The following is a 12553-nucleotide window of genomic DNA, read 5'->3' on the forward strand; positions in this document are numbered from 1 at the left end:
TACATTGGAAATCGAGTTGCGTATATAGTTGAGAAAGCAATATTTTGATCATTTAGTTATAGAATACACATATTTAATTTAAATTTAAATAGTTTTAATTATTACATCATCAATAGCATTTTACAATTGTTTGAAGCACATGTTACAATAGCCTAAAACATGTCATTACGTCACCCCAAACTCCCTTTTAAAAGATAAGAATAGAAGATTATTATTAAAATAAATATAAACACCATATAAATTATCCCTTTTAAAAGATAAGAATACAAGATTATTATACAACGGATATATTTGCAACGGTTAGCTAGGTTTTCTCCTATATAAATACGAGTACATGTCCATTCTTCCATACCTCAACACCATATAAATTATCAAATTACTCCAAAATCAAACAATGATCATTACAATAAAAATCACTCAAAATAGCACCCACTCTCGTCCCAATTTATGTTTACAACAACGTTGAGTATTCGGATGATTGAAAATGGTATACACTTGGCGAAAGAAAAGCGTTCGAAAAAGTTGAGTACAAACAAACGGACTTGATATGACTTAATTTTGACTAAGGTGGTCCAAGTGAAGGTGAAGGTGAAAACACAAAGAGATCTAGGCGACATCTCAGTCAAAATTAAATCATACCAAGTCCATTTGTTTGTACTCCACTTTTTCGAACGTTTTTCTTTTGCCAAGTGTGTACCATTTCCAATCATCCGAATACTCACCGTTGTAGTAAACATAAATTGGGACGAGAGTGGGTGCCATTTTGAGTGATTTTTATTAAGAATCATCATTCCATTTATTAATTAAGATCCATTTATTATTTATTATTATTATTATCATTATTATTGTGTTTTGTAGAACTATTCGTGGTCAAGGCAGTCCAAGTGAAGGTGAAAACACAAAGAGATCAAGTTTTTATAGATTATGACGGATTTTAGTTTTTATTTGTGTTGTAATTTCTATATTCAACAGATAAAAAAAATACCATATTACAAAATGGTTGTAACTTGTAACATACTTTATGGGTAAGGTAAATGCATCCATATTATGTAGGTAATTATTATGTGGGTAATTAATGGACTGTATGCTATGATGGACTTGTAGGTCCCATATTTTTATTTAGTTTTGATTTATTTTTTGTATAGTTAGTTATTATAGGATATAGATTGTCTATCTTACCCATAAATGGTATATTGACCTAATAGCAATTTAAGGGTAAAACAGGAAACTTGCATCACCAAAAATCTTCTTGTAAAAGAAACCTCTCAAATTGCATATGATATTATTCGTTTATATGGGTAAATATGCTTTTTCAAATGTTAGTAATGGCCATATATGATACTATTAATTATGTAAGTGGGTATGTATATGTGATATTAAAAGTTAAGAAGGGTATATGAAGTTAAAAACTCTAATTAATTAGTCAATTATTTATTGATATTTAGTTAAAGATTGGAAGATATTGAAGTCAATCCAAATTACTTAAAGATTATTAGATATTATATCGTGAAATTTAAATTCAAAAAATTAGCTTCTATATTCTTATCTTTAAAAAGGGAGTTGAGGGTGATGTAATGAGGTGCTTTAAGGTGTTGTACTATGTACTTTTAACAATTATAACATGTCATTACATCGTACATAACAAAGAGAAAGCTAATCTTCTTTGACTCTATAACAATTATAATATGTCAAAAACGTAACTAAGTAACTAAGTGCCAACGTATACAAAAGGAATGCTAGCCTTCTATGACTCTCAAAAAACTGATGGAACATCGACTTCTCGTTCTATAATTTGTCACTTTTAAGTAGTTTGTTTTCTTCACTAATTTATTTTTATTTTATCAACATTTTCTTATTCTAATGTTGTAGTAATGATGACTTGATTAAGAAGTAGAAGTAATTAATAGGAATTATGATGTTAATAATTTATTTTGTTTGGAGTCAGTATTTAGTAATATATATATATATATATATATATATATATATATATATATATATATATATATATATATATATATATAGATTGTTTTCATATTTTTGTACCAAGTTAAAATTATATCATAAATTGGCAAATATATCATTGAGTTTGATCTAATGGTCCTCATAATAATCTAATGGTTATTATTTGCCATGTAATCGTTTACTTAATATTATTTACTAGTAATATACATTGACTTTGTTATAGATACTAATTGAAATAAAATTAGAAGTATATTTTATACTTAAATAAAATCATCATTAAGTGCACACGTGGTAACTTGTCATTCACTTTCACCAAAAATCAACTTTTAATGCCAGAAAGCAAGTTGCATATTTTCTTCTCAAATTTTTTCTCTGTTATACTTTCCATCATCTTCCTGTACACATTTCTCTCAAGTACACCAATTTCATCCTTTTTTCTCGTATTTTTTATTTAAAAAAAATGGAAGTTACTTAACCGAAGACGATCGAAAATCTTCCGCAAGATATGCTTGTGGAAATTTTATCTCGAGTTGGAAGTTACTCATCCAACTAGTTGTTCATGTTTAAGTCGGTTTGCAAAAGCTTTTTAAAGCTTTCCAAAGATCCTTTAGGATTAAAAAGGCTTTCCCTAGATTGGTGGCCTCTATTACCTTGGGGAAACCCTAGATTCTTTGTTTTTTTATTTCGTTGTACGATTTTTGTAAACCCTAATGCGATATTTCGCTGGGGTTTGATAGGTTATTTTGACGGTAGACATATCGATTATGGACTTGAATGTCTCAAGCAAGCTTCGAACAGCCAACTTAAAGAGGCTGTTTATGTTTATGGTTTAATTATGTTTGCCTCTTGCAAAATAGAGGAAAAGCATGTCGGTTTACAAATTTCGAATGAAACATTCCCACTAGAGTCGGAGATGGTGGTTGCGGTGAGAACAAGGGTTTTTGATTTGCTGCGATGTTTATGGTTATTTAACCGCCGTCCTTTTGCTGACATGGCAACGCCGTGCCCTATCTCTGACCACCGTGGTTATTTTCCACACATCCATGGGTTTGAACTCACGATACCGAAATGCGTGTCGTGTTTTTGGGCCTATGTGTTGGGTGTTTTTATAAACCGATTTGCATATAACTAGATTTATGTTAGTATCTTTTAAATTTTGTATAAATTATACTCCTTTAATTTAATGCAAAAATTTGTAGTAATTTCTATTAATTATATGATGATCAGTTTATTTGCTTCCATTTTTCCTTCGTATTATCTGGATTGCTTCCATTTTGCTTAGGGTTTATCATCACAATATAGTTTTTAATTAATACATTTTAACATGAACCAATCAATGGGGCTGCACGAATTTATATTCTTTATGCTAATAGAAACAAAGAACACCCAAAAAGGTGATTCCTTTTTAATGTTTGTTGTTGACTAGCTCTACCCTTTTACTTGTATATATGTTTGTATGGAATTTGCTGTTGACTTGTTGCTTAAAAATGTCAATGTCCATTAGTCCCTTTCTAATCCAAAGTTCAACTAATATACCTTAAAAAGGAAGGATTCTATTTGTTTTGTTTCTTTTATTTTTTGTCTCTACTGCAGAATTCAATTGAGTGCAGAATTGAATTCAACTACTCATATTCTTTTATTTTCTTAACTGTAGAATTCAATGCTAATAATTCTATCCCAAGTAAATGTGAAAAGGCTAGGGGTCGCGTTCAATTCGCATCTTTAATTAGATCATTAACTAACATCATTAATTACATCATTAACTATATATTGTTTGGGTGAGTTGCTTTGCAATCAATTAAACTGAATATATATACACTGAATACGCATTAAGAAACATAACCTATTTCTGCATTAATGTTGGTTTGAGAGCTCATTAAGAAACATAAAAACCTTACACGTTTATTTATCCTGCAAAAGAAACAATCATGTTTTTGGGCTATGTTTTAACTATTGATCGACAACCATGTTTATTCAATGAATTGTTATGGGTGTACCGATGGAAAATTGGCATCGATATGGAAGGAGTATTGGATAGAAATTTGTTGAGAAATGTGAATTATAAGTTGTAAAATGTGTAGGCTCAATGGATTGTAAACATAACTGCTTTGTTGATCTAATGATGTTAACTGTTACCTATATTGTTTTGTATCTCATGAAGTTAATGTAATAGTTTATAGTTTTAAAAAAAAAGAATCCATTTAATTTGGCCCAACTACAATTCCCTGCTGAAATTTTGAAAATAAAAAATGAATCCATTAAATCTGGCCCAACTACAATTCCCAGCTGAAATTTTGAAAATAAAAAAATCTGGCCCAACTACAATTCCTAGCTTAAATCTGTGACAACCCATAAATTTTTGACTAAATTTAAACTTAATCTTCCGACACTATAACCAAAGTCTGTAATGTTGAAATCTCAAAAACTTTGAATTGTGTTCATGTAATCAATTACCCTTTGACAGTGCTCGACGATTCACGAACATTTATGTGCATATAAATATGTATATATAATATATAGTTATATTAATTGAAAACGTTAACAAACTATTAGATGTATAATACTTTACATGAACGAATTTGATTCAATATATGTTTAATATATTTATCGACGGAATTATAAGATAATATCAAATGATTGAATTATCAGATACATTGTGATATGATTACAGGTCTCTGTTGTGAGGACCACTGTGATTTAAGAAATCTGTTCTTTTAACGATATTCAGAAAATGGTAAAGTGGTTTATATGTAAGAACAAAAGTGTCAATTAACGAGAACTAGACAAAAGTTAGAGAAGATTCCTGCTTAATTTTCAAAGTATGCTTTACAATAATTTACTTGTGACTTTGGTAAGGTAACTATTTAACTTTCATATTATTTAATGTAAAGGTGAAATTATGAATGTAGATGACTTAGAAGATGGATATCGACAAGTTAAGTAAATCGATGTTTTATATTAAAATAAATTCATGCACTTAACTATCCATTGAACCTTACCTGACGGTTCATAAACAATTTGTTATAAATAATTATGTAATTATATATATATATATATATATATATGTATATATATATATATATATGTATATATATATATATATGTAAATATATATATATATATATATATATATATATATATATATATATATATATATATATATGTAAGTATATATGATAATTAAAAGTAATAAAATACAATTTAAACATTTAAAATAAAAATGTAAGATAAGTTACAAAATAAGTATGTGGTAATTTAAAATGAATATATATATAAATATAAATGATTTCTATGTATAAATATTATTATATGTATATTGTAATGTGTGTATATATATATATATATATATATATATATATATATATATATATATATTGTATTGATATATATATATATTGTATTGATATTCAATTATATATTATATAAACTATGATATAATTGATAAATTATGATATAATAAATGTAATTACAAAGTTAAAAATATAATTATTATATTATTATTGCTTTCATTATTATTATCAATATTAACATTAATATTAAAAATCATTATTATTAAAATTATTATAGATATGAAGTTTGTTATATATAAAATGTTATAGTAGTATTATTACTAATATTATTATTATCATTAAAAATATTTGTATTATTATAAACAATATTATTATTAATAATATGATTGTTATAATTAATATAGTTAATATAGTTACTATTATCATTATCATTAATAATAATATTATTGTTACTATTATAAATTATTATTATTATTATTATTATTCTTATTATTATTATTATTAATATTAGAAATATTATTATCATTTAATGAATAAGATTAAGTATAATTATAATATATATAAATACAAATACATAAATACAGATAATTCATAAATACAGATAAAAAAATAAATACAAATAAATATAGATATATACATATATTAAGATTAATAATATAGATACAGATATACATATACGCATTACCAATCTGTTTCTTACTTTCTTTATTTTTCTGTTAATCTGTGATAATTTGTCGACCACCAACACTAAATAACAATTAAGTTTATTGCTCCAAAAGTTGAATTAATAGTTTCATTATCGTTATATATTGATTGCATCTGCATTTGATGGAAAATAAAACAAAAAGTTTATAAAAAAACGTGTAGTCTCTATTCTTGGTTAATTTTTAAAAACATGGAGAACGAATCAAAATTCAAAATCTTTAAATGATGTTTTGTTATGAATCATCTATTTGGTCTATCTGTAAGTTTTCAGCCTTTAATTCCTTCGTTTGATTTTGAATTTTGAAGTCAAAGATAAACTTTAAATAGTCAACATAATTGTTCATCAAGAAATTCGAATTGGTTTTAATGTTTTCAGTTCAATTGATGAATTATAAAGGTTCTAGGAATGATTTACTATCAAATTCATTTAGTAATTTCAATCTAAAACAGGCTTAAATTTAAAAATCGATTTGGTGTTCATAGTATCATTGACTGTGATATACTATTGCTCTAATTCGAATTCCATTTCAAATTGTGTTAATGTAGTTTTGTTAGGAATGTTCAAATCAATCCTTCTGCAAAATTTCAAGTATCAATTCTTTAAATCAAGCTCTAATTTTTGAGTCAAAGTTTTTAAATAAAAAGGTCAACAATTGTTCTTTGATCAAATTTGAGCTCGTGTTTATGTTTCAAGATCAATTGAGGTTTGAGATAAGTTCTAGGAAAGATTTAAAATATTTTTCATGTTGGAATTACTAGCTGAAAACATCTAAAAAGAAAAATCACAATTTTTTTCCTTTTCAGCAACTGCAGTAGCAGCCATTTAATTTTTTTTATTATTTATTTTTTTGTTTTCAAGTAATCCAAAGAGCTATATAGATTGATTACATTTTGGTTGAAAGTCCTAAAAATCGTTTAGTTAACTAATTATGTGAAGGATTGATCCTTGGTTGATTGAAATCATGAAGAAGAAGATGATATATATATATATATATATATACGGGTTATAAACAAATAAAACAGATACAAATCAAAAAAGTAAGGCTGGCTGAATGGTTAAGGGAGGTGACCGGGTAGCAAGTGGTCCTGGGTTCGATTCCCGACAGTGGCAATTTTTTTTATAAAACCTATTCTTTTGAGGTATAACTAATTTTATTACTATTATTTCTTTTTATTATTACTATTATTATCATTATTGTTAGTATTATGTTAACTATTATTAATACCATTAATATAACTAAAATTATTATCTTTATTGTTATTATTAGTATTATCATTAGTTATTATAATTATTAATACCATTATTATTATTATGGTCACCATTATTAGTATTATTATTATTAAAAATTATTATCATTATTAATATTAATATTACTAAGTATCATTAGTAATAGTACTATAAGTATTATTATTATTATTATTATTATTATTATTATTATTATTATTATTATTATTATTATTATTATTATTATTATTATTATTATTATTATTATTATTATTATTATTATTATTATTAGAATTATTATTAGTAACATCATTAATGTTCATATTAGTAGTACCAATATGATTAAAACTATCATCTTAGTATAATATTCATTATTAATATTATTATTATTAAAAGTAGTATTATTAATACCATTAATATTATTATTGCTATAAGTATTATTAAAAATATTAATATTATTGTTATTATTAGTTATTGTTATTATGATTAGTATTATCAATCTTATTATAAATGATACAATTTATTAGTACTTTCATAAATATTAATATTAATACCATTTTATAAATAATAGAATTATTATTATTAACATAAGTATATTATTAATGTTATTGTCATTATATTTATCATTACTAATATTAACTTAGTATAATTAGAATTACGGTTCTGATAAACAAATGAAATAAATATATATATATATATATATATATATATATATATATATATATATATATATATATATATATATATATATATATATATATATATATATATATATATATATATATACTTAACACATATTACATAACAAAATATTTTTATATATAAAAGGAATATATGAAACATAAATATATTATTAATATAAAAATGATATAATTAATAAGTTATATATATAGAAACTTATTTGATTACGATTATGTGTGTTAATACATATATGAATGATATAGGTTCATGAAAACATATTTATTGTCAGCCATGATTATCCCAATCAAATTTCGGGACAAAATTTCTTTAACGGGTAGGTACTGTGACAACCCAGAAATTTTTAACTAAATTTAAACTTAATCTTTATATGTTTTCGACACGATAAGCAAAGTCTGTAATGTTGAAACCTCAAAAACTTTGAATTGTGGTCATGTAATCAATTACCCTTTGACAGTGCTCGATGATTCACGAACATTTATGTGCATATAAATATGTATATATAATATATAGTTATATTAATTGAAAACGTTAACAAACTATTAGATGAATAATACTTTACATGAACAAATTTGATTCAATATATGTTTAATATATTTATCGACGGAATTATAAGATAATATCAAATGATTGAATTATCAGATACATTGTGATATGATTACAGGTCACTGTTGTGAGGAACACTATGATTTAAGAAATATGTTCTTTTTAACGATATTCGGAAAATGGTAAAGTGATTTATATGTAAGAACAAAAGTGTCAATTAACGAGAACTAGACAAAAGTTAGTGAAGATTCCTACTTAATTTTCAAAGTATGCTTTACAATAATTTACTTGTGACTTTCGTAAGGTAACTATTTAACTTTCATATTATTTAATGTAAAGGTGAAATTATGAATGTAGATGACTTAGAAGATGGATATCGACAAGTTAAGTAAATCGACGTTTTATATTAAAATAAATTCATGCACTTTACTATCCATTGAACCTTACCTGACGGTTCACGAACAATTTGTTATAAATAATTATGTAATTAAATATATATATATATATATATATATATATATATATATATATATATATATATATATATATAAATGTAAGTATATATGATAATTAAAAGTCGTAAAATATAATTAAAACATTTAAAATAAAAATGTAAAATAAGTTACAAAATAAGTATGTGGTAATTTAAAATGAATATATATATAAATATATATGATTTCTATGTATAAATATTATTATATGTATATTGTAATGTATATATATATATATATATATATATATATATATATATATATATATATATATATATATAGTTTATAAATATTCAATTATATATTATATAAACTTTGATATAATTGATAAATTATGATATAATAAATGTAATTACAAAGTTAAAAATATAATTGTTATATTATTATCGCTTTCATTATTATTATCAATAATAATATTAATATTAAAAATCAGTATTATTAAAATTATTATAGATATGAAGTTTGTTATATATAAAATGTTATAGTAATATTATTACTAATTTTATTATTATCATTAAAAATATTAGTATTATTATAACCAATATTATTATTATTAATAATATGATTGTTATAATTAATATAGTTACTATTATCATTATCATTAATAATAATATTATTATTACTATTATAAATTATTATTATTATTATTATTATTATTATTATTATTATTATTATTATTATTATTATTATTATTAATATTAGAAATATTATTATCATTTAATGAATAAGATTAAGTATAATTATAATATATATAAATACAAACATAAGTACAGATGATTCATAAATACAGATAAAAATAGATAAATATGGATAAATATAGATATATACATATATTAAGACTAATAATATAGATACAGATATACATATACGCATTACCAATCTGTTTCTTACTTTCTTTATTAATCTGTCGAACACCAACACTAAATAACAATTAAGTTTACTGCTCCAAAAGTTGAATTAATATTTTCATTATCGTTATATATTGATTGTATCTGCATTTGAAGGAAAATAAAATAGAAAGTTTATAAAAAACGTGTAGTCTCTGTTCTTGGTTAATTTTTAAAAACTTGGAGAACGAATCAAAATTCAAAATCTTTAAATGTTGTTTTGTTAAGAATCATCTATTTGATCTATCTGTAAGTTTTCAGCCTTTAATTCCTTCGTTTGATTTGCATTTTGAAGTCAAAGATAAACTTTAAATAGTCAACAGAATTGTTCATCAAGAAATTCGAATTGGTTTTAATGTTTTCAGTTCAATTGATGAATTGTAAAGCTTCTAGGAATGATTTACTATTAAATTCATTTAGTAATTTCAATCTAAAACAGGCTTAAATTTAAAAATCGATATAGTGTTCATATTATCATTGACTGTGATATACTATTGCTCTAATTCGAATTCCATTTCAAATTGTGTTAATGTAGTTTTGTTAGGAATGTTCCAATCAATCTTTCTACAAAATTTCATGTATTAGTTCTTTAAATCAAGCTCTAATTTTTTAGTCAAAGTTTTTAAATAAAAAGGTCAACAATTGTTTTTTGATCAAATTTGAGCTCGTGTTTATGTTTCAAGATCAATTGAGGTTTGAGATAAGTTCTAGGAAAGATTTACAATATTTTTCATGTTTATGTTTCACAATTTTTTTTTCCTTTTTAGCGACTATAGTAGCAGCCATTTAATTTTTTTAATTATTTATTTTTTTTGTTTTCAAGTAATCTAAAGAGCTATATAGATTGATTACATTTTGTTTGAAAGTCCTAAAAATCGTTTAGTTAACTAATTACGTGAATGATTGATCCTTGGTTGATTGAAATCATGAAGAAGATGATATATATATATATATATATATATATATATATATATATATATATATATATATATATATATATATATATATATATGGGTTATAAACAAATAAAACAGATACAAATCAGAAAAGTAAGGCTGGCTGAATGGTTAAGGGAGGTGACCGGGTAGCAAGTGGTCCTGGGTTCGATTCCCGGCAGTGGAAATTTTTTTTTATAAAACCTATTCTTTTGAGGTATAACTAACTTTATTACTATTATTTCTTATTATTATTACTATTATTATCATTATTGTTAGTATTTTGTTAACTATTATTAATACCATTAATATAACTAAAATTATTTTCTTTATTGTTATTATTAGTATTATCATTAGTTATTATAATTATTAATACCATTATTATTATTATGGTCACCATTATTAGTATTATTATTATTAAAAATTATTATCATTATTATTATTAATATTACTAAGTATCATTAGTAATAGTACTATCAGTATTATTATTATTATTATTAGAATTATTATTAGTAACATCATTAATGTTCATATTAGTAGTACCAATATGATTAAAACTATCATCTTAGTATAATATTCATTATTAATATTATTATTATTAAAAGTAGTATTATTAATACCATTAATATTATTATTACTATAAGTATTATTAAAATTATTAATATTATTGTTATTATTAGTTATTGTTATTATGATTAGTATTATCAATCTTATTATAAATGATACAATTTATTAGTACTTTCATAAATATTAATATTAATACCATTTTATAAATAATAGAATTATTATTATTAACATAAGTATATTATTAATGTTATTATCATTATATTTATCATTACTAATATTAACTTAGTATAATTAGAATTACTGTTCTGATAAATAAATGAAATATATATATAAATATACTTAACACATACAACATAACAAAATATTTTTATATATAAAAGGAATATATGAAACATTTTTATATTATTAATATAAAAATGATATAGGTTCGTGAATCCGAGACCAACCCTGCATTGATCAGTATCGTCGTATGAATATTTTACTACAAAATTTCGTATTGTGAGTTTCATTTGCTCCCTTTTTAAATGCTTTTGCAATATATATTTTTGGGAATGAGAATACATGCGCTGTTTTTACAATTGTTTTACGAAATAGACACAAGTACTTAAAACTATATTCTATGATTGAATCATTATACCGAATATTCCCCTTTTAGCTTGGTAGCCTAAGAATTTGGGAACAGACCCCCAAATTGACGCGAATCCTGAAGATAGATCTATGGGTCTAACAAACCCCATCTAGGTTATGGATGCTTTAGTACTTCGATTTTTATATACAGATGAGTGTACCTGTATATTTGGGAATATTCTAGATGCATTTTGTTTATGTCGGTTACCAAGTGTTCAATCCATATGAATGAATTTTAAACACTTGCGAGTGTATGATTATTGAATAAATGAAATCTTGTGGTCTATTAAAATTATGGAAATGATTGATTATGATAAACTAATGAACTCACCAACCTTCTGGTTGACACTTGAAAGCATGTTTATTCTCAGGTATTAAAGAAATCTTCCGCTGTGCATTTGCTCATTTTAGAGATATTACTTAGAGTCATTCATGGCATATTTCAAAAGACGTTGCATTCGAGTCGTTGAGTTCAACAAGATTATTATTAAGTCATTGATAGTTTGATATAATATGAAATGGTATGCATGTCTGTTAACTTTTGATGTAATGAAAGTTTGTCTTTTAAAAACGAATGCAATATTTGTAAAATGTATCATTTAGAGGTCAAATACCTCGC

Source organism: Rutidosis leptorrhynchoides, chromosome 3, assembly GCF_046630445.1.
Source record: "Rutidosis leptorrhynchoides isolate AG116_Rl617_1_P2 chromosome 3, CSIRO_AGI_Rlap_v1, whole genome shotgun sequence".
Lineage (NCBI taxonomy): Eukaryota > Viridiplantae > Streptophyta > Magnoliopsida > Asterales > Asteraceae > Rutidosis > Rutidosis leptorrhynchoides.